Source organism: Phalangium opilio, unplaced genomic scaffold, assembly GCF_054372755.1.
Source record: "Phalangium opilio isolate 3A_F unplaced genomic scaffold, DU_Popi_V2 ptg000037l_1, whole genome shotgun sequence".
NCBI classification, from domain to species: Eukaryota; Metazoa; Arthropoda; class Arachnida; order Opiliones; family Phalangiidae; genus Phalangium; species Phalangium opilio.
In genome coordinates this window covers 7,895,339-7,914,054 of record NW_028324160.1, presented here as the reverse complement: position 1 = coordinate 7,914,054, position 18,716 = coordinate 7,895,339, and the positions used below count along the sequence as shown (strand labels likewise).

The 18,716-nt window shown below is 40.0% G+C and overlaps 63 non-coding genes across 63 annotated transcripts; all 63 read left to right on the top strand.

The window, feature by feature from the left end:
- Positions 1-324: 324 nt before the first annotated feature.
- On the top strand, positions 325-397 carry TRNAR-ACG (transfer RNA arginine (anticodon ACG)). Its single transcript has one exon. It is a non-coding gene; the product is annotated as a tRNA-Arg (tRNA).
- A 249-nt stretch (positions 398-646) lies between these two features.
- TRNAR-ACG (transfer RNA arginine (anticodon ACG)) lies at positions 647-719 on the top strand. Its single transcript has one exon. It is a non-coding gene; the product is annotated as a tRNA-Arg (tRNA).
- Positions 720-809: 90 nt separating this feature from the next.
- On the top strand, positions 810-882 carry TRNAR-ACG (transfer RNA arginine (anticodon ACG)). Its single transcript has one exon. It is a non-coding gene; the product is annotated as a tRNA-Arg (tRNA).
- An 85-nt stretch (positions 883-967) lies between these two features.
- Positions 968-1,040, top strand: TRNAR-UCG (transfer RNA arginine (anticodon UCG)). Its single transcript has one exon. It is a non-coding gene; the product is annotated as a tRNA-Arg (tRNA).
- A 91-nt stretch (positions 1,041-1,131) lies between these two features.
- TRNAR-ACG (transfer RNA arginine (anticodon ACG)) lies at positions 1,132-1,204 on the top strand. Its single transcript has one exon. It is a non-coding gene; the product is annotated as a tRNA-Arg (tRNA).
- Positions 1,205-1,290: 86 nt separating this feature from the next.
- Positions 1,291-1,363, top strand: TRNAR-UCG (transfer RNA arginine (anticodon UCG)). Its single transcript has one exon. It is a non-coding gene; the product is annotated as a tRNA-Arg (tRNA).
- Positions 1,364-1,934: 571 nt separating this feature from the next.
- On the top strand, positions 1,935-2,007 carry TRNAR-UCG (transfer RNA arginine (anticodon UCG)). The gene has a single exon. It is a non-coding gene; the product is annotated as a tRNA-Arg (tRNA).
- Positions 2,008-2,256: 249 nt separating this feature from the next.
- On the top strand, positions 2,257-2,329 carry TRNAR-UCG (transfer RNA arginine (anticodon UCG)). Its single transcript has one exon. It is a non-coding gene; the product is annotated as a tRNA-Arg (tRNA).
- Positions 2,330-2,420: 91 nt separating this feature from the next.
- Positions 2,421-2,493, top strand: TRNAR-ACG (transfer RNA arginine (anticodon ACG)). The gene has a single exon. It is a non-coding gene; the product is annotated as a tRNA-Arg (tRNA).
- Positions 2,494-2,742: 249 nt separating this feature from the next.
- TRNAR-UCG (transfer RNA arginine (anticodon UCG)) lies at positions 2,743-2,815 on the top strand. The gene has a single exon. It is a non-coding gene; the product is annotated as a tRNA-Arg (tRNA).
- Positions 2,816-2,905: 90 nt separating this feature from the next.
- Positions 2,906-2,978, top strand: TRNAR-ACG (transfer RNA arginine (anticodon ACG)). Its single transcript has one exon. It is a non-coding gene; the product is annotated as a tRNA-Arg (tRNA).
- Positions 2,979-3,064: 86 nt separating this feature from the next.
- On the top strand, positions 3,065-3,137 carry TRNAR-UCG (transfer RNA arginine (anticodon UCG)). The gene has a single exon. It is a non-coding gene; the product is annotated as a tRNA-Arg (tRNA).
- A 255-nt stretch (positions 3,138-3,392) lies between these two features.
- Positions 3,393-3,465, top strand: TRNAR-ACG (transfer RNA arginine (anticodon ACG)). Its single transcript has one exon. It is a non-coding gene; the product is annotated as a tRNA-Arg (tRNA).
- Positions 3,466-3,551: 86 nt separating this feature from the next.
- Positions 3,552-3,624, top strand: TRNAR-UCG (transfer RNA arginine (anticodon UCG)). The gene has a single exon. It is a non-coding gene; the product is annotated as a tRNA-Arg (tRNA).
- Positions 3,625-3,873: 249 nt separating this feature from the next.
- On the top strand, positions 3,874-3,946 carry TRNAR-UCG (transfer RNA arginine (anticodon UCG)). Its single transcript has one exon. It is a non-coding gene; the product is annotated as a tRNA-Arg (tRNA).
- A 412-nt stretch (positions 3,947-4,358) lies between these two features.
- Positions 4,359-4,431, top strand: TRNAR-UCG (transfer RNA arginine (anticodon UCG)). The gene has a single exon. It is a non-coding gene; the product is annotated as a tRNA-Arg (tRNA).
- Positions 4,432-4,521: 90 nt separating this feature from the next.
- On the top strand, positions 4,522-4,594 carry TRNAR-ACG (transfer RNA arginine (anticodon ACG)). Its single transcript has one exon. It is a non-coding gene; the product is annotated as a tRNA-Arg (tRNA).
- An 86-nt stretch (positions 4,595-4,680) lies between these two features.
- Positions 4,681-4,753, top strand: TRNAR-UCG (transfer RNA arginine (anticodon UCG)). The gene has a single exon. It is a non-coding gene; the product is annotated as a tRNA-Arg (tRNA).
- Positions 4,754-6,619: 1,866 nt separating this feature from the next.
- On the top strand, positions 6,620-6,692 carry TRNAR-UCG (transfer RNA arginine (anticodon UCG)). Its single transcript has one exon. It is a non-coding gene; the product is annotated as a tRNA-Arg (tRNA).
- An 86-nt stretch (positions 6,693-6,778) lies between these two features.
- TRNAR-UCG (transfer RNA arginine (anticodon UCG)) lies at positions 6,779-6,851 on the top strand. The gene has a single exon. It is a non-coding gene; the product is annotated as a tRNA-Arg (tRNA).
- Positions 6,852-7,264: 413 nt separating this feature from the next.
- Positions 7,265-7,337, top strand: TRNAR-ACG (transfer RNA arginine (anticodon ACG)). Its single transcript has one exon. It is a non-coding gene; the product is annotated as a tRNA-Arg (tRNA).
- Positions 7,338-7,427: 90 nt separating this feature from the next.
- TRNAR-UCG (transfer RNA arginine (anticodon UCG)) lies at positions 7,428-7,500 on the top strand. The gene has a single exon. It is a non-coding gene; the product is annotated as a tRNA-Arg (tRNA).
- A 91-nt stretch (positions 7,501-7,591) lies between these two features.
- Positions 7,592-7,664, top strand: TRNAR-UCG (transfer RNA arginine (anticodon UCG)). The gene has a single exon. It is a non-coding gene; the product is annotated as a tRNA-Arg (tRNA).
- A 90-nt stretch (positions 7,665-7,754) lies between these two features.
- Positions 7,755-7,827, top strand: TRNAR-ACG (transfer RNA arginine (anticodon ACG)). The gene has a single exon. It is a non-coding gene; the product is annotated as a tRNA-Arg (tRNA).
- Positions 7,828-7,918: 91 nt separating this feature from the next.
- Positions 7,919-7,991, top strand: TRNAR-ACG (transfer RNA arginine (anticodon ACG)). The gene has a single exon. It is a non-coding gene; the product is annotated as a tRNA-Arg (tRNA).
- Positions 7,992-8,077: 86 nt separating this feature from the next.
- Positions 8,078-8,150, top strand: TRNAR-UCG (transfer RNA arginine (anticodon UCG)). Its single transcript has one exon. It is a non-coding gene; the product is annotated as a tRNA-Arg (tRNA).
- Positions 8,151-8,223: 73 nt separating this feature from the next.
- Positions 8,224-8,296, top strand: TRNAR-UCG (transfer RNA arginine (anticodon UCG)). Its single transcript has one exon. It is a non-coding gene; the product is annotated as a tRNA-Arg (tRNA).
- Positions 8,297-8,387: 91 nt separating this feature from the next.
- TRNAR-ACG (transfer RNA arginine (anticodon ACG)) lies at positions 8,388-8,460 on the top strand. Its single transcript has one exon. It is a non-coding gene; the product is annotated as a tRNA-Arg (tRNA).
- A 901-nt stretch (positions 8,461-9,361) lies between these two features.
- On the top strand, positions 9,362-9,434 carry TRNAR-UCG (transfer RNA arginine (anticodon UCG)). The gene has a single exon. It is a non-coding gene; the product is annotated as a tRNA-Arg (tRNA).
- A 90-nt stretch (positions 9,435-9,524) lies between these two features.
- Positions 9,525-9,597, top strand: TRNAR-UCG (transfer RNA arginine (anticodon UCG)). The gene has a single exon. It is a non-coding gene; the product is annotated as a tRNA-Arg (tRNA).
- A 90-nt stretch (positions 9,598-9,687) lies between these two features.
- TRNAR-ACG (transfer RNA arginine (anticodon ACG)) lies at positions 9,688-9,760 on the top strand. The gene has a single exon. It is a non-coding gene; the product is annotated as a tRNA-Arg (tRNA).
- An 85-nt stretch (positions 9,761-9,845) lies between these two features.
- TRNAR-UCG (transfer RNA arginine (anticodon UCG)) lies at positions 9,846-9,918 on the top strand. The gene has a single exon. It is a non-coding gene; the product is annotated as a tRNA-Arg (tRNA).
- Positions 9,919-10,316: 398 nt separating this feature from the next.
- TRNAR-UCG (transfer RNA arginine (anticodon UCG)) lies at positions 10,317-10,389 on the top strand. The gene has a single exon. It is a non-coding gene; the product is annotated as a tRNA-Arg (tRNA).
- Positions 10,390-10,481: 92 nt separating this feature from the next.
- TRNAR-ACG (transfer RNA arginine (anticodon ACG)) lies at positions 10,482-10,554 on the top strand. Its single transcript has one exon. It is a non-coding gene; the product is annotated as a tRNA-Arg (tRNA).
- An 86-nt stretch (positions 10,555-10,640) lies between these two features.
- TRNAR-UCG (transfer RNA arginine (anticodon UCG)) lies at positions 10,641-10,713 on the top strand. Its single transcript has one exon. It is a non-coding gene; the product is annotated as a tRNA-Arg (tRNA).
- Positions 10,714-10,963: 250 nt separating this feature from the next.
- TRNAR-UCG (transfer RNA arginine (anticodon UCG)) lies at positions 10,964-11,036 on the top strand. The gene has a single exon. It is a non-coding gene; the product is annotated as a tRNA-Arg (tRNA).
- An 85-nt stretch (positions 11,037-11,121) lies between these two features.
- Positions 11,122-11,194, top strand: TRNAR-UCG (transfer RNA arginine (anticodon UCG)). The gene has a single exon. It is a non-coding gene; the product is annotated as a tRNA-Arg (tRNA).
- Positions 11,195-11,592: 398 nt separating this feature from the next.
- Positions 11,593-11,665, top strand: TRNAR-UCG (transfer RNA arginine (anticodon UCG)). Its single transcript has one exon. It is a non-coding gene; the product is annotated as a tRNA-Arg (tRNA).
- Positions 11,666-11,757: 92 nt separating this feature from the next.
- TRNAR-ACG (transfer RNA arginine (anticodon ACG)) lies at positions 11,758-11,830 on the top strand. The gene has a single exon. It is a non-coding gene; the product is annotated as a tRNA-Arg (tRNA).
- An 86-nt stretch (positions 11,831-11,916) lies between these two features.
- TRNAR-UCG (transfer RNA arginine (anticodon UCG)) lies at positions 11,917-11,989 on the top strand. The gene has a single exon. It is a non-coding gene; the product is annotated as a tRNA-Arg (tRNA).
- Positions 11,990-12,238: 249 nt separating this feature from the next.
- On the top strand, positions 12,239-12,311 carry TRNAR-UCG (transfer RNA arginine (anticodon UCG)). The gene has a single exon. It is a non-coding gene; the product is annotated as a tRNA-Arg (tRNA).
- A 90-nt stretch (positions 12,312-12,401) lies between these two features.
- Positions 12,402-12,474, top strand: TRNAR-ACG (transfer RNA arginine (anticodon ACG)). The gene has a single exon. It is a non-coding gene; the product is annotated as a tRNA-Arg (tRNA).
- A 410-nt stretch (positions 12,475-12,884) lies between these two features.
- Positions 12,885-12,957, top strand: TRNAR-ACG (transfer RNA arginine (anticodon ACG)). The gene has a single exon. It is a non-coding gene; the product is annotated as a tRNA-Arg (tRNA).
- An 86-nt stretch (positions 12,958-13,043) lies between these two features.
- Positions 13,044-13,116, top strand: TRNAR-UCG (transfer RNA arginine (anticodon UCG)). The gene has a single exon. It is a non-coding gene; the product is annotated as a tRNA-Arg (tRNA).
- Positions 13,117-13,189: 73 nt separating this feature from the next.
- TRNAR-UCG (transfer RNA arginine (anticodon UCG)) lies at positions 13,190-13,262 on the top strand. Its single transcript has one exon. It is a non-coding gene; the product is annotated as a tRNA-Arg (tRNA).
- Positions 13,263-13,353: 91 nt separating this feature from the next.
- On the top strand, positions 13,354-13,426 carry TRNAR-ACG (transfer RNA arginine (anticodon ACG)). The gene has a single exon. It is a non-coding gene; the product is annotated as a tRNA-Arg (tRNA).
- A 249-nt stretch (positions 13,427-13,675) lies between these two features.
- On the top strand, positions 13,676-13,748 carry TRNAR-UCG (transfer RNA arginine (anticodon UCG)). The gene has a single exon. It is a non-coding gene; the product is annotated as a tRNA-Arg (tRNA).
- A 253-nt stretch (positions 13,749-14,001) lies between these two features.
- TRNAR-UCG (transfer RNA arginine (anticodon UCG)) lies at positions 14,002-14,074 on the top strand. The gene has a single exon. It is a non-coding gene; the product is annotated as a tRNA-Arg (tRNA).
- Positions 14,075-14,164: 90 nt separating this feature from the next.
- TRNAR-UCG (transfer RNA arginine (anticodon UCG)) lies at positions 14,165-14,237 on the top strand. The gene has a single exon. It is a non-coding gene; the product is annotated as a tRNA-Arg (tRNA).
- Positions 14,238-14,327: 90 nt separating this feature from the next.
- Positions 14,328-14,400, top strand: TRNAR-ACG (transfer RNA arginine (anticodon ACG)). The gene has a single exon. It is a non-coding gene; the product is annotated as a tRNA-Arg (tRNA).
- Positions 14,401-15,122: 722 nt separating this feature from the next.
- TRNAR-UCG (transfer RNA arginine (anticodon UCG)) lies at positions 15,123-15,195 on the top strand. The gene has a single exon. It is a non-coding gene; the product is annotated as a tRNA-Arg (tRNA).
- A 90-nt stretch (positions 15,196-15,285) lies between these two features.
- TRNAR-ACG (transfer RNA arginine (anticodon ACG)) lies at positions 15,286-15,358 on the top strand. The gene has a single exon. It is a non-coding gene; the product is annotated as a tRNA-Arg (tRNA).
- Positions 15,359-16,080: 722 nt separating this feature from the next.
- Positions 16,081-16,153, top strand: TRNAR-ACG (transfer RNA arginine (anticodon ACG)). The gene has a single exon. It is a non-coding gene; the product is annotated as a tRNA-Arg (tRNA).
- Positions 16,154-16,239: 86 nt separating this feature from the next.
- Positions 16,240-16,312, top strand: TRNAR-UCG (transfer RNA arginine (anticodon UCG)). The gene has a single exon. It is a non-coding gene; the product is annotated as a tRNA-Arg (tRNA).
- Positions 16,313-16,403: 91 nt separating this feature from the next.
- On the top strand, positions 16,404-16,476 carry TRNAR-ACG (transfer RNA arginine (anticodon ACG)). The gene has a single exon. It is a non-coding gene; the product is annotated as a tRNA-Arg (tRNA).
- Positions 16,477-16,725: 249 nt separating this feature from the next.
- TRNAR-UCG (transfer RNA arginine (anticodon UCG)) lies at positions 16,726-16,798 on the top strand. Its single transcript has one exon. It is a non-coding gene; the product is annotated as a tRNA-Arg (tRNA).
- Positions 16,799-16,888: 90 nt separating this feature from the next.
- Positions 16,889-16,961, top strand: TRNAR-ACG (transfer RNA arginine (anticodon ACG)). The gene has a single exon. It is a non-coding gene; the product is annotated as a tRNA-Arg (tRNA).
- An 86-nt stretch (positions 16,962-17,047) lies between these two features.
- TRNAR-UCG (transfer RNA arginine (anticodon UCG)) lies at positions 17,048-17,120 on the top strand. Its single transcript has one exon. It is a non-coding gene; the product is annotated as a tRNA-Arg (tRNA).
- Positions 17,121-17,211: 91 nt separating this feature from the next.
- TRNAR-ACG (transfer RNA arginine (anticodon ACG)) lies at positions 17,212-17,284 on the top strand. The gene has a single exon. It is a non-coding gene; the product is annotated as a tRNA-Arg (tRNA).
- A 249-nt stretch (positions 17,285-17,533) lies between these two features.
- Positions 17,534-17,606, top strand: TRNAR-ACG (transfer RNA arginine (anticodon ACG)). The gene has a single exon. It is a non-coding gene; the product is annotated as a tRNA-Arg (tRNA).
- Positions 17,607-17,691: 85 nt separating this feature from the next.
- TRNAR-UCG (transfer RNA arginine (anticodon UCG)) lies at positions 17,692-17,764 on the top strand. Its single transcript has one exon. It is a non-coding gene; the product is annotated as a tRNA-Arg (tRNA).
- Positions 17,765-18,162: 398 nt separating this feature from the next.
- On the top strand, positions 18,163-18,235 carry TRNAR-UCG (transfer RNA arginine (anticodon UCG)). Its single transcript has one exon. It is a non-coding gene; the product is annotated as a tRNA-Arg (tRNA).
- Positions 18,236-18,327: 92 nt separating this feature from the next.
- Positions 18,328-18,400, top strand: TRNAR-ACG (transfer RNA arginine (anticodon ACG)). Its single transcript has one exon. It is a non-coding gene; the product is annotated as a tRNA-Arg (tRNA).
- Positions 18,401-18,716: the final 316 nt, after the last annotated feature.

The following is an 18,716-nucleotide window of genomic DNA, read 5'->3' as shown; positions in this document are numbered from 1 at the left end:
AGGGCTTGTGGCGTGATGGGTAACGTGTCTTCCTTCGAAGCAGAAGATTCCGGGTTCGAGTCCTGGCAAGCTCGTTGTTTATTTTTGTAAAAGATGTTTTATGCGTCATAAAGAATGCATAAATACAATGTTTGGAAAATGTTTTTATAACACGAAGCAAGGGCTTGACGCGTAATGGGTAACGCGTCTGCCTTCGAAGCAGAAGATTCCAGGTTCGAGTCCTGGCAAGCTCGGTATTACCATTTAAAGATGATTATTAGAGTATAACGGAAGGGAAATTTATAATATTGCGATGCTTCTATAGCATTTTGATCAACCTCTAACGGGCTTGTGGCGCAATGGATAACGCGTCTGCCTACGGAGCAGAAGATTCCTGGTTCGAGTCCTGGCAAGCTCGTTGCTTATTTTTGTAAAAGATCTTTTATGCGTCATAAAGAATGCATAAATACAATGTTTGGAAAAATTTTTTATAACACGAAGCAAGGGCGTGACGCGTAATGGGTAACGCGTCTGACTTCGAAGCAGAAAATTCCAGGTTCGAGTCCTGGTAAGCTCGGTATTACCATTTGAAGATGATTATTAGAGTATAACGAAGGGAAATTTATAATATTGCAATGCTTCAATAGCATTTTGATCAAGCTCTAACGGGCTTGTGGCGCAATGGATAACGCGTCTGCCTACGGAGCAGAAGATTCCTGGTTCGAGTCCTGGCAAGCTCGGTATTACCATTTAAAGATGATTATTAGAGTATAACGAAGGGAAATTTATAATATTGCAATGCTTCAATAGCATTTTGATCAAGCTCTAACGGGCTTGTGGCGCAATGGATAACGCGTCTGCCTACGGAGCAGAAGATTCCTGGTTCGAGTCCTGGCAAGCTCGTTGCTTATTTTTGTAAAAGATCTTTTATGCGTCATAAAGAATGCATAAATACAATGTTTGGAAATTTTTTTATAATTCGAAGCAAGGGCTTGTGGCGTATTGGGTAACGCGTCTGCCTTCGAAGCAGAAGATTCCAGGTTCGAGTCCTGGCAAGCTCGGTATTACCATTTAAAGATGATTATTAGAGTATAACGGAAGGGAAATTTATAATATTGCAATGCTTCAATAGCATTTTGATCAACCTCTAACGGGCTTGTGGCGCAATGGATAACGCGTCTGCCTACGGAGCAGAAGATTCCAGGTTCGAGTCCTGGCAAGCTCGTTGTTTATTTTCGTAAAAGATCTTTTATGCGTCATAAAGAATGCATCAAAACACTGTTTGGAAATCTTATTTATAATACGAAGCTAGGGCTTGTGGCGTAATGGATAACGTGTCTGCCTTCGAAGCAGAAGATTCCAGGTTCGAGTCCTGGCAAGCTCGTTGTTAATATTCGTAAAAGATCTTTTATGCGTCATAAGAATGCATAAATACAATGTTTGGAAATTTTATTTATATTACGAAGCTAGGGCTTGTGGCGTAATGGATAACGTGTCTTCCTTCGAAGCAGAAGATTCCGGGTTCGAGTCCTGGCAAGCTCGGTATTACCATTTAAAGATGATTAATAGAGTATAACGGAAGCGAAATTTATAATATTGCAATGCTTCAATAGCATTTTGATCAACCTCTAACGGGCTTGTGGCGCAATGGATAAAGCGTCTGCCTACGGAGCAGAAGATTCCTGGTTCGAGTCCTGGCAAGCTCGTTGCTTATTTTTGTAAAAGATCTTTTAGGCGTCATAAAGAATGCATAAATACAATGTTTGGAAAAATTTTTTATAACACGAAGCAAGGGCGTGACGCGTAATGGGTAACGCGTCTGCCTTCGAAGCAGAAAATTCCAGGTTCGAGTCCTGGTAAGCTCGGTATTACCATTTGAAGATGATTATTAGAGTATAACGAAGGGAAATTTATAATATTGCAATGCTTCAATAGCATTTTTATCAAGCTCTAACGGGCTTGTGGCGCAATGGATAACGCGTCTGCCTTCGAAGCAGAAAATTCCAGGTTCGAGTCCTGGCAAGCTCGGTATTACCATTTAAAGATGATTATTAGAGTATAACGAAGGGAAATTTATAATATTGCAATGCTTCAATAGCATTTTGATCAAGCTCTAACGGGCCTGTGGCGCAATGGATAACGCGTCTGCCTACGGAGCAGAAGATTCCTGGTTCGAGTCCTGGCAAGCTCGTTGCTTATTTTTGTAAAAGATCTTTTATGCGTCATAAAGAATGCATAAATACAATGTTTGGAAATTTTTTTTATAATTCGAAGCAAGGGCTTGTGGCGTATTGGGTAACGCGTCTGCCTTCGAAGCAGAAGATTCCAGGTTCGAGTCCTGGCAAGCTCGGTAATACCATTTAAAGATGATTATTAGAGTATAACGGAAGGGAAATTTATAATATTGCGATGCTTCTATAGCATTTTGATCAACCTCTAACGGGCTTGTGGCGCAATGGATAACGCGTCTGCCTACGGAGCAGAAGATTCCTGGTTCGAGTCCTGGCAAGCTCGTTGCTTATTTTTGTAAAAGATCTTTTATGCGTCATAAAGAATGCATAAATACAATGTTTGGAAAAATTTTTTATAACACGAAGCAAGGGCGTGACGCGTAATGGGTAACGCGTCTGCCTTCGAAGCAGAAAATTCCAGGTTCGAGTCCTGGTAAGCTCGGTATTACCATTTGAAGATGATTATTAGAGTATAACGAAGGGAAATTTATAATATTGCAATGCTTCAATAGCATTTTTATCAAGCTCTAACGGGCTTGTGGCGCAATGGATAACGCGTCTGCCTTCGAAGCAGAAAATTCCAGGTTCGAGTCCTGGCAAGCTCGGTATTACCATTTAAAGATGATTATTAGAGTATAACGAAGGGAAATTTATAATATTGCAATGCTTCAATAGCATTTTGATCAAGCTCTAACGGGCTTGTGGCGCAATGGATAACGCGTCTGCCTACGGAGCAGAAGATTCCTGGTTCGAGTCCTGGCAAGCTCGTTGCTTATTTTTGTAAAAGATCTTTTATGCGTCATAAAGAATGCATAAATACAATGTTTGGAAATTTTTTTTATAATTCGAAGCAAGGGCTTGTGGCGTATTGGGTAACGCGTCTGCCTTCGAAGCAGAAGATTCCAGGTTCGAGTCCTGGCAAGCTCGGTAATACCATTTAAAGATGATTGTTAGAGTATAACGGAAGGGAAATTTATAATATTGCAATGCTTCAATAGCATTTTGATCAACCACTAACGGGCTTATGACGCAATGGATAACGCGTCTGCCTACGGAGCAGAAAATTCCAGGTTCGAGTCCTGGCAAGCTCGGTATTACCATTTAAAGATGATTGTTAGAGTATAACGGAAGGGAAATTTATAATATTGCAATGCTTCAATAGCATTTTGATCAACCTCTAACGGGCTTGTGGCGCAATGGATAACGCGTCTGCCTACGGAGCAGAAGATTCCAGGTTCGAGTCCTGGCAAGCTCGTTGTTTATTTTCGTAAAAGATCTTTTATGCGTCATAAAGAATGCATCAAAACACTGTTTGGAAATTTTATTTATAATACGAAGCTAGGGCTTGTGGCGTAGTGGATAACGTGTCTGCCTTCGAAGCAGAAGATTCCAGGTTCGAGTCCTGGCAAGCTCGTTGTTAATATTCGTAAAAGATCTTTTATGCGTCATAAAGAATGCATAAATACAATGTTTGGAAAATTTTTTTATAACACGAAGCAAGGGCGTGACGCGAAATGGGTAACGCGTCTGCCTTCGAAGCAGAAAATTCCAGGTTCGAGTCCTGGTAAGCTCGGTATTACCATTTGAAGATGATTATTAGAGTATAACGAAGGGAAATTTATAATATTGCAATGCTTCAATAGCATTTTGATCAAGCTCTAACGGGCTTGTGGCGCAATGGATAACGCGTCTGCCTTCGAAGCAGAAAATTCCAGGTTCGAGTCCTGGCAAGCTCGGTATTACCATTTAATGATGATTATGAGAGTATAACGAAGGAAAATTTATAATATTGCAATGCTTCAATAGCATTTTGATCAAGCTCTAACGGGCTTGAGTCGCAATGGATAACGCGTCTGCCTACGGAGCAGAAGATTCCTGGTTCGAGTCCTGGCAAGCTCGTTGCTTATTTTTGTAAAAGATCTTTTATGCGTCATAAAGAATGCATAAATACAATGTTTGGAAAATTTTTTTATAACACGAAGCAAGGGCTTGACGCGTAATGGGTAACGCGTCTGCCTACGAAGCAGAAAATTCCAGGTTCGAGTCCTGGTAAGCTCGGTATTACCATTTGAAGATGATTATTAGAGTATAACGAAGGGAAATTTATAATATTGCAATGCTTCAATAGCATTTTTATCAAGCTCTAACGGGCTTGTGGCGCAATGGATAACGCGTCTGCCTTCGAAGCAGAAAATTCCAGGTTCGAGACCTGGCAAGCTCGGTATTACCATTTAAAGATGATTATTAGAGTATAACGAAGGGAAATTTATAATATTGCAATGCTTCAATAGCATTTTGATCAAGCTCTAACGGGCTTGTGGCGCAATGGATAACGCGTCTGCTTACGGAGCAGAAGATTCCAGGTTCGAGTCCTGGCAAGCTCGTTGTTAATATTCGTAAAAGATCTTTTATGCGTCATAAAGAATGCATAAATACAATGTTTGGAAATTTTATTTATATTACGAAGCTAGGGCTTGTGGCGTAATGGATAACGTGTCTGCCTTCGAAGCAGAAGATTCCGGGTTCGAGTCCTGGCAAGCTCGGTATTACCATTTAAAGATGATTAATAGAGTATAACGGAAGCGAAATTTATAATATTGCAATGCTTCAATAGCATTTTGATCAACCTCTAACGGGCTTTTGGCGCAATGGATAACGCGTCTGCCTACGGAGCAGAAGATTCCTGGTTCGAGTCCTGGCAAGCTCGTTGCTTATTTTTGTAAAAGATCTTTTATGCGTCATAAAGAATGCATAAATACAATGTTTGGAAATTTTTTTTATAACACGAAGCAAGGGCGTGACGCGTAATGGGTAACGCGTCTGCCTTCGAAGCAGAAAATTCCAGGTTCGAGTCCTGGTAAGCTCGGTATTACCATTTGAAGATGATTATTAGAGTATAACGAAGGGAAATTTATAATATTGCAATGCTTCAATAGCATTTTTATCAAGCTCTAACGGGCTTTTGGCGCAATGGATAACGCGTCTGCCTTCGAAGCAGAAAATTCCAGGTTCGAGTCCTGGCAAGCTCGGTATTAGCATTTAAAGATGATTATTGGAGTATAACGAAGGGAAATTTATAATATTGCAATGCTTCTATAGCATTTTGATCAACCTCTAACGGGCTTGTGGCGTTATGGATAACGCGTCTGCCTACGGAGCAGAAGATTCCTGGTTCGAGTCCTGGCAAGCTCGTTGCTTATTTTTGTAAAAGATCTTTTATGCGTCATAAAGAATGCATAAATACAATGTTTGGAAATTTTTTTTATAACACGAAGCAAGGGCGTGACGCGTAATGGGTAACGCGTCTGCCTTCGAAGCAGAAAATTCCAGGTTCGAGTCCTGGTAAGCTCGGTATTACCATTTGAAGATGATTATTAGAGTATAACGAAGGGAAATTTATAATATTGCAATGCTTCAATAGCATTTTTATCAAGCTCTAACGGGCTTTTGGCGCAATGGATAACGCGTCTGCCTTCGAAGCAGAAAATTCCAGGTTCGAGTCCTGGCAAGCTCGGTATTAGCATTTAAAGATGATTATTGGAGTATAACGAAGGGAAATTTATAATATTGCAATGCTTCTATAGCATTTTGATCAACCTCTAACGGGCTTGTGGCGTTATGGATAACGCGTCTGCCTTCGAAGCAGAAGATTCCCGGTTCGAGTCCTGGCAAGCTCGGGATTAACATTTAAAGATGATTATTAGAGAATAACGGAAGGGAAATTTATAATATTGCAATGCTTCAATAGCATTTTGATCAACCTCTAACGGGCTTGTGGCGCGAGGGTTAACGCGTCTGCCTACGGAGCAGCAGATTCCAGGTTCGAGTCCTGGCAAGCTCGGGATTAACATTTAAAGATGATTATTAGAGAATAACGGAAGGGAAATTTATAATATTGCAATGCTTCAATAGCATTTTGATCAACCTCTAACGGGCTTGTGGCGCAAGGGTTAACGCGTCTGCCTACGGAGCAGCAGATTCCAGGATCGAGTCCTGGCAAGCTCTATGTTTATTTTCGTAAAAGATCTTTTATGCGTCATAAAGAATGCATAAATACAATGTTTGGAAATTTTATTTAAAATACGAAGCTAGGGCTTGTGGCGTGATGGGTAACGTGTCTGACTTCGAAGCAGAAGATTCCGGGTTCGAGTCCTGGCAAGCTCGTTGTTTATTTTTGTAAAAGATCTTTTATGCGTCATAAAGAATGCATAAATACAATGTTTGGAAAATGTTTTTATAACACGAAGCAAGGGCTTGACGCGTAATGGGTAACGCGTCTGCCTTCGAAGCAGAAGATTCCAGGTTCGAGTCCTGGCAAGCTCGTTGTTTATTTTCGCAAAAGATCTTTTATGCGTCATAAAGAATGCATCAAAACACTGTTTGGAAATTTTATTTATAATACGAAGCTAGGGCTTGTGGCGTAATGGATAACGTGTCTGCCTTCGAAGCAGAAGATTCCAGGTTCGAGTCCTGGCAAGCTCGTTGTTTATTTTCGTAAAAGATCTTTTATGCGTCATAAAGAATGCATAAATACAATGTTTGGAAATTTTATTTATAATACGAAGCTAGGGCTTGTGGCGTAATGGATAACGTGTCTGCCTTCGAAGCAGAAGATTCCGGGTTCGAGTCCTGGCAAGCTCGGTATTACCATTTAAAGATGATTATTAGAGTATAACGGAAGCGAAATTTATAATATTGCAATGCTTCAATAGCATTTTGATCAACCTCTAACGGGCTTGTGGCGCAATGGATAACGCGTCTGCCTACAGAGAAGAAGATTCCTGGTTCGAGTCCTGGCAAGCTCGTTGCTTATTTTTGTAAAAGAGCTTTTATGCGTCATAAAGAATGCATAAATACAATGTTTGGAAAAAATTTTTATAACACGAAGCAAGGGCTTGACGCGTAATGGGTAACGCGTCTGCCTTCGAAGCAGAAAATTCCGGGTTCGAGTCCTGGTAAGCTCGGTATTACCATTTGAAGATGATTATTAGAGTATAACGAAGGGAAATTTATAATATTGCAATGCTTCAATAGCATTTTTATCAAGCTCTAACGGGCTTGTGGCGCAATGGATAACGCGTCTGCCTACGGAGCAGAAGATTCCAGGTTCGAGTCCTGGCAAGCTCGGTATTACCATTTAAAGATGATTAATAGAGTATAAAGAAGGGAAATTTATAATATTGCAATGCTTCAATAGCATTTTGGTCAAGTTCTAACGGGCTTGTGGCGCAATGGATAACGCGTCTGCCTTCGAAGCAGAAAATTCCAGGTTCGAATCCTGGCAAGCTCGGTATTACCATTTGAAGATGATTATTAGAGTATAACGGAAGCGAAATTTATAATATTGCAATGCTTCAATAGCATTTTGATCAACCTCTAACGGGCTTGTGGCGCAATGGATAACGCGTCTGCCTTCGAAGCAGATAATTCCAGGTTCGAGTCCTGGCAAGCTCGGTATTACCATTGAGAGATGGTTATTAGAGTATAACGAAGGGAAATTTATAATATTACAATGCTTCAATAGCATTTTGATCAACCTCTAACGGGCTTGTGGCGCAATGGATAACGCGTCTGCCTACGGAGCAGAAGATTCCAGGTTCGAGTCCTGGCAAGCTCGGTATTACCATTTAAAGATGATTATTAGAGTATAACGGAAGGGAAATTTATAATATTGCAATGCTTCAATAGCATTTTGATCAACCTCTAACGGGCTTGTGGCGCAATGGATAACGCGTCTGCCTACGGAGCAGAAGATTCCAGGTTCGAGTCCTGGCAAGCTCGTTGTTTATTTTCGTATAAGATCTTTTATGCGTCATAAAGAATGCATAAAAACACTGTTTGGAAATTTTATTTATAATACGAAGCTAGGGCTTGTGGCGTAATGGATAACGTGTCTGCCTTCGAAGCAGAAGATTCCAGGTTCGAGTCCTGGCAAGCTCGTTGTTTATTTTCGTAAAATATCTTTTATGCGTCATAAACAATGCATAAATACAATGTTTGGAAATTTTATTTAGGGCTTGTGGCGTAATGGATAACGTGTCTGCCTTCGAAGCAGAAGATTCCGGGTTCGAGTCCTGGCAAGCTCGGTATTACCATTTAAAGATGATTATTAGAGTATAACGGAAGCGAAATTTATAATATTGCAATGCTTCAATAGCATTTTGATCAACCTCTAACGGGCTTGTGGCGCAATGGATAACGCGTCTGCCTACGGAGCAGAAGATTCATGGTTCGAGTCCTGGCAAGCTCGTTGCTTATTTTTGTAAAAGATCTTTTATGCGTCATAAAGAATGCATAAATACAATGTTTGGAAAAAAATTTTATAACACGAAGCAAGGGCTTGACGCGTAATGGGTAACGCGTCTGCCTTCGAAGCAGAAAATTCCAGGTTCGAGTCCTGGTAAGCTCGGTATTACCATTTGAAGATGATTATTAGAGTATAACGAAGGGAAATTTATAATATTGCAATGCTTCAATAGCATTTTTATCAAGCTCTAACGGGCTTGTGGCGCAATGGATAACGCGTCTGCCTTCGAAGCAGAAAATTCCAGGTTCGAGTCAAGGCAAGCTCGGTATTACCATTTAAAGATGATTATTAGAGTATAACGAAGGGAAATTTATAATATTGCAATGCTTCAATAGCATTTAGATCAACCACTAACGGGCTTGTGACGCAATGGATAACGCGTATGCCTACGGAGCAGAAGATTCCAGGTTCGAGTCCTGGTAAGCTCGGTATTACAATTTAAAGATGATTATTAGAGTATAACGAAGGGAAATTTATAATATTGCAATGCTTCAATAGCATTTTGATCAAGCTCTAACGGGTTTGTGGCGCAATGGATAACGCGTCTGCCTTCGAAGCAGAAAATTCCAGGTTCGAGTCCTGGCCAGCTCGGTATTACCATTTAAAGATGATTAATAGAGTATAACGAAGGGAAATTTATAATATTGCAATGCTTCAATAGCATTTTGGTCAAGCTCTAACGGGCTTGTGGCGCAATGGATAACGCGTCTACCTTCGAAGCAGAAAATTCCAGGTTCGAGTCCTCGCAAGCTCGGTATTACAATTTAAAGATGATTATTAGAGTAAAACGAAGGAAAATTTATAATATTGCAATGCTTCAATAGCATTTTGATCAAGCTCTAACGGGTTTGTGGCGCAATGGATAACGCGTCTGCCTTCGAAGCAGAAAATTCCAGGTTCGAGTCCTGGCAAGCTCGGTATTACCATTTAAAGATGATTAATAGAGTATAACGAAGGGAAATTTATAATATTGCAATGCTTCAATAGCATTTTGGTCAAGCTCTAACGGGCTTGTGGCGCAATGGATAACGCGTCTGCCTTCGAAGCAGAAAATTCCAGGTTCGAGTCCTGGCAAGCTCGGTATTACAATTTAAAGATGATTATTAGAGTATAACGAAGGGAAATTTATAATATTGCAATGCTTCAATAGCATTTTGATCAAGCTCTAACGGGCTTGTGGCGCAATGGATAACGCGTCTGCTTACGGAGCAGAAGATTCCAGGTTCGAGTCCTGGCAAGCTCGTTGCTTATTTTCGTAAAAGATCTTTTATGCGTCATAAAGAATGCACAAATACAATGTTTGGAAATTTTTTTATAATACGAAGCAAGGGCTTGTGGCGTAATGGATAACGCGTCTGCCTTCGAAGCAGAAGATTCCAGGTTCGAGTCCTGGCAAGCTCGTTGTTTATTTTCGTAAAAGATCTTTTATGCGTCATAAAGAATGCATAAATACAATGTTTGGAAATTTTATTTATAATACGGAGCTAGGGCTTGTGGCGTAATGGATAACGTGTCTGCCTTCAAAGCAGAAGATTCCGGGTTAGAGTCCTGGCAAGCTCGGTATTACCATTTAAAGATGATTATTAGAGTATAACGGAAGGGAAATTTATAATATTGCAATGCTTCTATAGCATTTTGATCAACCTATAGCGCAATGAATTACGCGTGTGCCTACGGAGCAGAAGATTCCAGGTTCGAGTCCTGGCAAGCTCTATGTTTATTTTCGTAAAAGATCCTTTATGCGTCATAAAGAATGCATAAATACTATGTTTGGAAATTTTATTTATAATACGAAGCTAGGGCTTGTGGCGTAATGGATAACGTGTCTGCCTTCGAAGCAGAAGATTCCGGGTTAGAGTCCTGGCAAGCTCGGTATTACCATTTAAAGATGATTATTAGAGTATAACGGAAGGGAAAATTTATAATATTGCAATGCTTCAAAAGCATTATGATCAACCTATGGCGGGTTTGTGGCGCAATGGATAACACGTCTGCCTACGGAGCAGAAGATTCCAGGTTCGAGTCCTGGCAAGCTCGTTGTTTATTTTCGTAAAAGATCCTTTATGCGTCATAAAGAATGCATAAATACAATGTTTGGAAATTTTATTTATAATAGGAAGCTAGGGCTTGTGGCGTAATGGATAACGTGTCTGCCTTCGAAGCAGAAGATTCCGGGTTAGAGTCCTGGCAAGCTCGGTATTACCATTTAAAGATGATTATTAGAGTATAACGGAAGGGAAATTTATAATATTGCAATGCTTCTATAGCATTTTGATCAACCTATAGCGGGCTTGTGGCGCAATGAATTACGCGTGTGCCTACGGAGCAGAAGATTCCAGGTTCGAGTCCTGGCAAGCTCTATGTTTATTTTCGTAAAAGATATTTTATGCGTCATAAAGAATGCATAAATACAATGTTTGGAAATTTTATTTATAATACGAAGCTAGGGCTTGTGGCGTAATGGATAACGTGTCTGCCTTCGAAGCAGAAAATTCCAGGTTCGAGTCCTGGCAAGCTCGTTGCTTATTTTCGTAAAAGATCTTTTATGCGTCATAAAGAATGCACAAATACAATGTTTGGAAATTTTTTTATAATACGAAGCAAGGGCTTGTGGCGTAATGGATAACGCGTCTGCCTTCGAAGCAGAAGATTCCAGGTTCGAGTCCTGGCAAGCTCGTTGTTTATTTTCGTAAAAGATCTTTTATGCGTCATAAAGAATGCATAAATACAATGTTTGGAAATTTTATTTATAATACGGAGCTAGGGCTTGTGGCGTAATGGATAACGTGTCTGCCTTCAAAGCAGAAGATTCCGGGTTAGAGTCCTGGCAAGCTCGGTATTACCATTTAAAGATGATTATTAGAGTATAACGGAAGGGAAATTTATAATATTGCAATGCTTCTATAGCATTTTGATCAACCTATAGCGCAATGAATTACGCGTGTGCCTACGGAGCAGAAGATTCCAGGTTCGAGTCCTGGCAAGCTCTATGTTTATTTTCGTAAAAGATCCTTTATGCGTCATAAAGAATGCATAAATACTATGTTTGGAAATTTTATTTATAATACGAAGCTAGGGCTTGTGGCGTAATGGATAACGTGTCTGCCTTCGAAGCAGAAGATTCCGGGTTAGAGTCCTGGCAAGCTCGGTATTACCATTTAAAGATGATTATTAGAGTATAACGGAAGGGAAAATTTATAATATTGCAATGCTTCAAAAGCATTATGATCAACCTATGGCGGGTTTGTGGCGCAATGGATAACACGTCTGCCTACGGAGCAGAAGATTCCAGGTTCGAGTCCTGGCAAGCTCGTTGTTTATTTTCGTAAAAGATATTTTATGCGTCATAAAGAATGCATAAATACAATGTTTGGAAATTTTATTTATAATACGAAGCTAGGGCTTGTGGCGTAATGGATAACGTGTCTGCCTTCGAAGCAGAAGATTCCGGGTTAGAGTCCTGGCAAGCTCGTTGCTTATTTTTGTAAAAGATCTTTTATGCGTCATAAAGTATGCATAAATACAATGTTTGGAAATTTTTTTTATAACACGAAGCAAGGGCTTGACGCGTAATGGGTAACGCGTCTGCCTTCGAAACAGAAAATTCCAGGTTCGAGTCCTGGTAAGCTCGTTATTACCATTTGAAGATGATTATTAGAGTATAACGAAGGGAAATTTATAATATTGCAATGCTTCAATAGCATTTTGGTCAAGCTCTAACGGGCTTGTGGCGCAATGGATAACGCGTCTGCCTTCGAAGCAGAAAATTCCAGGTTCGAGTCCTGGCAAGCTCGGTATTACAATTTAAAGATGATTATTAGAGTATAACGAAGGGAAATTTATAATATTGCAATGCTTCAATAGCATTTTGATCAAGCTCTAACGGGCTTGTGGCGCAATGGATAACGCGTCTGCTTACGGAGCAGAAGATTCCAGGTTCGAGTCCTGGCAAGCTCGTTGCTTATTTTCGTAAAAGATCTTTTATGCGTCATAAAGGATGCATAAATACAATGTTTGGAAATTTTTATTATAGTTCGAAGCAAAGGGCTTGTGGCGTAATGGATAACGCGTCTTCTTTCGATGCAGAAGATTCCAGGTTCGAGTCCTGGCAAGCTCGTTGTTTATTTTCGTAAAAGATCTTTTATGCGTCATAAGGAATGCATAAATACAATGTTTGGAAATTTTAATTATAATACGAAGCTAGGGCTTGTGGCGTAATGGATAACGTGTCTGCCTTCAAAGCAGAAGATTCCGGGTTAGAGTCCTGGCAAGCTCGGTATTACCATTTAAAGATGATTATTAGAGTATAACGGAAGGGAAATTTATAATATTGCAATGCTTCAATAGCATTTTGATCAACCTCTAACGGGCTTGTGGCGCAATGGATAACGCGTCTGCCTACGGAGCAGAAGATTCCAGGTTCGAGTCCTGGCAAGCTCGTTGTTTATTTTCGTATAAGATCTTTTATCCGTCATAAAGAATGCATAAAAACACTGTTTGGAAATTTTATTTATAATACGAAGCTAGGGCTTGTGGCGTAATGGATAACGTGTCTGCCTTCGAAGCAGAAGATTCCAGGTTCGAGTCCTGGCAAGCTCGTTGTTTATTTTCGTAAAATATCTTTTATGCGATATAAACAATGCATAAATACAATGTTTGGAAATTTTATTTAGGGCTTGTGGCGTAATGGATAACGTGTCTGCCTTCGAAGCAGAAGATTCCGGGTTCGAGTCCTGGCAAGCTCGGTATTACCATTTAAAGATGATTATTAGAGTATAACGGAAGCGAAATTTATAATATTGCAATGCTTCAATAGCATTTTGATCAACCTCTAACGGGCTTGTGGCGCAATGGATAACGCGTCTGCCTACGGAGCAGAAGATTCATGGTTCGAGTCCTGGCAAGCTCGTTGCTTATTTTTGTAAAAGATCTTTTATGCGTCATAAAGAATGCATAAATACAATGTTTGGAAAAAAATTTTATAACACGAAGCAAGGGCTTGACGCGTAATGGGTAACGCGTCTGCCTTCGAAGCAGAAAATTCCAGGTTCGAGTCCTGGTAAGCTCGGTATTACCATTTGAAGATGATTATTAGAGTATAACGAAGGGAAATTTATAATATTGCAATGCTTCATTAGCATTTTTATCAAGCTCTAACGGGCTTGTGGCGCAATGGATAACGCGTCTGCCTTCGAAGCAGAAAATTCCAGGTTCGAGTCCTGGCAAGCTCGGTATTACCATTTAAAGATGATAATTAGAGTATAACGAAGGGAAATTTATAATATTGCAATGCTTCAATAGCATTTAGATCAACCACTAACGGGCTTGTGACGCAACGGATAACGCGTCTGCCTACGGAGCAGAAGATTCCAGGTTCGAGTCCTGGCAAGCTCGGTATTACCATTTGAAGATAATTATTAGAGTATAACGAAGGGAAATATATAATATTGCAATGCTTCAATAGCATTTTGATCAAGCTCTAACGGGTTTGTGGCGCAATGGATAACGCGTCTGCCTTCGAAGCAGAAAATTCCAGGTTCGAGTCCTGGCAAGCTCGGTATTACCATTTAAAGATGATTAATAGAGTATAACGAAGGGAAATTTATAATATTGCAATGCTTCAATAGCATTTTGGTCAAGCTCTAACGGGCTTGTGGCGCAATGGATAACGCGTCTGCCTTCGAAGCAGAAAATTCCAGGTTCGAGTCCTGGCAAGCTCGGTATTACAATTTAAAGATGATTATTAGAGTATAACGAAGGGAAATTTATAATATTGCAATGCTTCAATAGCATTTTGATCAAGCTCTAACGGGCTTGTGGCGCAATGGATAACGCGTCTGCTTACGGAGCAGAAGATTCCAGGTTCGAGTCCTGGCAAGCTCGTTGCTTATTTTCGTAAAAGATCTTTTATGCGTCATAAAGGATGCATAAATACAATGTTTGGAAATTTTTATTATAGTTCTAAGCAAAGGGCTTGTGGCGTAATGGATAACGCGTCTTCTTTCGATGCAGAAGATTCCAGGTTCGAGTCCTGGCAAGCTCGTTGTTTATTTTCGTAAAAGATCTTTTATGCGTCATAAGGAATGCATAAATACAATGTTTGGAAATTTTAATTATAATACGAAGCTAGGGCTTGTGGCGTAATGGATAACGTGTCTGCCTTCAAAGCAGAAGATTCCGGGTTAGAGTCCTGGCAAGCTCGGTATTACCATTTAAAGATGATTATTAGAGTATAACGGAAGGGAAATTTATAATATTGCAATGCTTCTATAGCATTTTGATCAACCTATAGCGCAATGAATTACGCGTGTGCCTACGGAGCAGAAGATTCCAGGTTCGAGTCCTGGCAAGCTCTATGTTTATTTTCGTAAAAGATCCTTTATGCGTCATAAAGAATGCATAAATACAATGTTTGGAAATTTTATTTATAATACGAAGCTAGGGCTTATGGCGTAATGGATAACGTGTCTGCCTTCGAAGCAGAAGATTCCGGGTTAGAGTCCTGGCAAGCTCGGTATTACCATTTAAAGATGATTATTAGAGTATAACGGAAGGGAAATTTATAATATTGCAATGCTTCAATAGCATTTTGATCAAGTTCTAACGGGCTTGTGGCGCAATGGATAACGCGTCTGCCTTCGAAGCAGAAAATTCCAGGTTCGAGTCCTGGCAAGCTCGGTATTACAATTTAAAGATGATTATTAGAGTATAACGAAGGGAAATTTATAATATTGCAATGCTTCAATAGCATTTTGATCAAGCTCTAACGGGCTTGTGGCGCAATGGATAACGCGTCTGCTTACGGAGCAGAAGATTCCAGGTTCGAGTCCTGGCAAGCTCGTTGCTTATTTTCGTAAAAGATCTTTTATGCGTCATAAAGGATGCATAAATACAATGTTTGGAAATTTTTATTATAGTTCTAAGCAAAGGGCTTGTGGCGTAATGGATAACGCGTCTTCTTTCGATGCAGAAGATTCCAGGTTCGAGTCCTGGCAAGCTCGTTGTTTATTTTCGTAAAAGATCTTTTATGCGTCATAAGGAATGCATAAATACAATGTTTGGAAATTTTAATTATAATACGAAGCTAGGGCTTGTGGCGTAATGGATAACGTGTCTGCCTTCAAAGCAGAAGATTCCGGGTTAGAGTCCTGGCAAGCTCGGTATTACCATTTAAAGATGATTATTAGAGTATAACGGAAGGGAAATTTATAATATTGCAATGCTTCTATAGCATTTTGATCAACCTATAGCGCAATGAATTACGCGTGTGCCTACGGAGCAGAAGATTCCAGGTTCGAGTCCTGGCAAGCTCTATGTTTATTTTCGTAAAAGATCCTTTATGCGTCATAAAGAATGCATAAATACAATGTTTGGAAATTTTATTTATAATACGAAGCTAGGGCTTATGGCGTAATGGATAACGTGTCTGCCTTCGAAGCAGAAGATTCCGGGTTAGAGTCCTGGCAAGCTCGGTATTACCATTTAAAGATGATTATTAGAGTATAACGGAAGGGAAATTTATAATATTGCAATGCTTCAATAGCATTTTGATCAAGCTCTAACGGGCTTGTGGCGCAATGGATAACGCGTCTGCCTACGGAGCAGAAGATTCCAGGTTCGAGTCCTGGCAAGCTCGTTGTTTATTTTCGTATAAGATCTTTTATGCGTCATAAAGAATGCATCAAAACACTGTTTGGAAATTTTATTTATAATACGAAGCTAGGGCTTGTGGCGTAATGGATAACGTGTCTGCCTTCGAAGCAGAAGATTCCGGGTTCGAGTCCTGGCAGGCTCGGTATTACCATTTAAAGATGATTATTAGAGTATAACGGAAGCGAAATTTATAATATTGCAATGCTTCAATATCATTTTGATCAACCTCTAACGGGCTTGTGGCGCAATGGATAACGCGTCTGCCTACGGAGCAGAAGATTCCTGGTTCGAGTCCCGGCAAGCTCGTTGCTTATTTTTGTAAAAGATCTTTTATGCGTCATAAAGAATGCATAGATACAATGTTTGGAAATTTTTTTTATAACACGAAGCAAGGGCTTGACGCGTAATGGGTAACGCGTCTGCCTTCGAAACAGAAAATTACAGGTTCGAGTCCTGGTAAGCTCGTTATTACCATTTGAAGATGATTATTAGAGTATAACGAAGGGAAATTTATAATATTGCAATGCTTCAATAGCATTTTTATCAAGCTCTAACGGGCTTGTGGCGCAATGGATAACGCGTCTGCCTTCGAAGCAGAAAATTCCAGGTTCGAGTCCTGGCAAGCTCGGTATAACCATTTAAAGATGATTATTAGAGTATAACGAAGGGAAATTTATAATATTGAAATGTTTCAATAGCATTTTGATCAAGCTCTAACGAGCTTGTGGCGCAATGGATAACGCGTCTGCTTACGGAGCAGAAGATTCCAGGTTCGAGTCCTGGCATGCTCGTTGTTTATTTTCGTAAAAGATCTTTTATGCGTCATAAAGAATGCATAGATACAATGTTTGGAATTTTTTTTTATAATTCGAAGCAAGGGCTTGTGGCGTATTGGGTAACGCGTCTGCCTTCGAAGCAGAAGATTCCAGGTTCGAGTCCTGGCAAGCTCGGTATTACCATTTAAAGATGATTATTAGAGTATAACGGAAGGGAAATTTATAATATTGCAATGCTTCAATAGCATTTTGATCAACTAATAATGGGCTTGTGGCGCAATGGATAACGCGTCTGCCTACGGAGCAGAAGATTCCTGGTTCGAGTCCTGGCAAGCTCGTTGTTTATTTTTGTAAAAGATCTTTTATGCGTCATAAAGAATGCATAAATACAATGTTTGGAAAAAATTTTTATAACACGAAGCAAGAGCTTGACGCGTAATGGGTAACGCGTCTGTCTTCGAAGCAGAAAATTCCAGGTTCGAATCCTGGCAAGCTCGGTATTACCATTTGAAGATGATTATTAGAGTATAACGAAGGGAAATTTATAATATTGCAATGCTTCAATAGCATTTTGATCAACCTCTAACGGGCTTGTGGCGCAATGGATAACGCGTCTGCCTACGGAGCAGAAGATTCCAGGTTCGAGTCCTGGCAAGCTCGTTGTTTATTTTCGTAAAAGATCTTTTATGCGTCATAAATAATGCAGAAATACAATGTTTGGAAATTTTTTTATAATACGAAGCAAGGGCTTGTGGCGTAATGGATAACGCGTCTGCCTTCGAAGCAGAAGATTCCAGGTTCGAGTCCTGGCAAGCTCGTTGTTTATTTTCGTAAAAGATCTTTTATCCGTCATAAGGAATGCATAAATACAATGTTTGGAAATTTTATTTATAATACGAAGCTAGGGCTTGTGGCGTAATGGATAACGTGTCTGCCTTCAAAGCAGAAGATTCCGGGTTAGAGTCCTGGCAAGCTCGGTATTACCATTTAAAGATGATTATTAGAGTATAACGGAAGGGAAATTTATAATATTGCAATGCTTCTATAGCATTTTGATCAACCTATAGCGCAATGAATTACGCGTGTGCCTACGGAGCAGAAGATTCCAGGTTCGAGTCCTGGCAAGCTCTATGTTTATTTTCGTAAAAGATCCTTTATGCGTCATAAAGAATGCATAAATACAATGTTTGGAAATTTTATTTATAATACGAAGCTAGGGCTTGTGGCGTAATGGATAACGTGTCTGCCTTCGAAGCAGAAGATTCCGGGTTAGAGTCCTGGCAAGCTCGGTATTACCATTTAAAGATGATTATTAGAGTATAACGGAAGGGAAAATTTATAATATTGCAATGCTTCAAAAGCATTATGATCAACCTATGGCGGGCTTGTGGCGCAATGGATAACACGTCTGCCTACGGAGCAGAAGATTCCAGGTTCGAGTCCTGGCAAGCTCGTTGTTTATTTTCGTAAAAGATCCTTTATGCGTCATAAAGAATGCATAAATACAATGTTTGGAAATTTTATTTATAATACGAAGCTAGGGCTTGTGGCGTAATGGATAACGTGTCTGCCTTCGAAGCAGAAGATTCCGGGTTAGGGTCCTGGCAAGCTCGGTATTACCATTTAAAGATGATTATTAGAGTATAACGGAAGGGAAATTTATAATATTGCAATGCTTCTATAGCATTTTGATCAACCTATAGCGGGCTTGTGGCGCAATGAATTACGCGTGTGCCTGCGGAGCAGAAGATTCCAGGTTCGAGTCCTGGC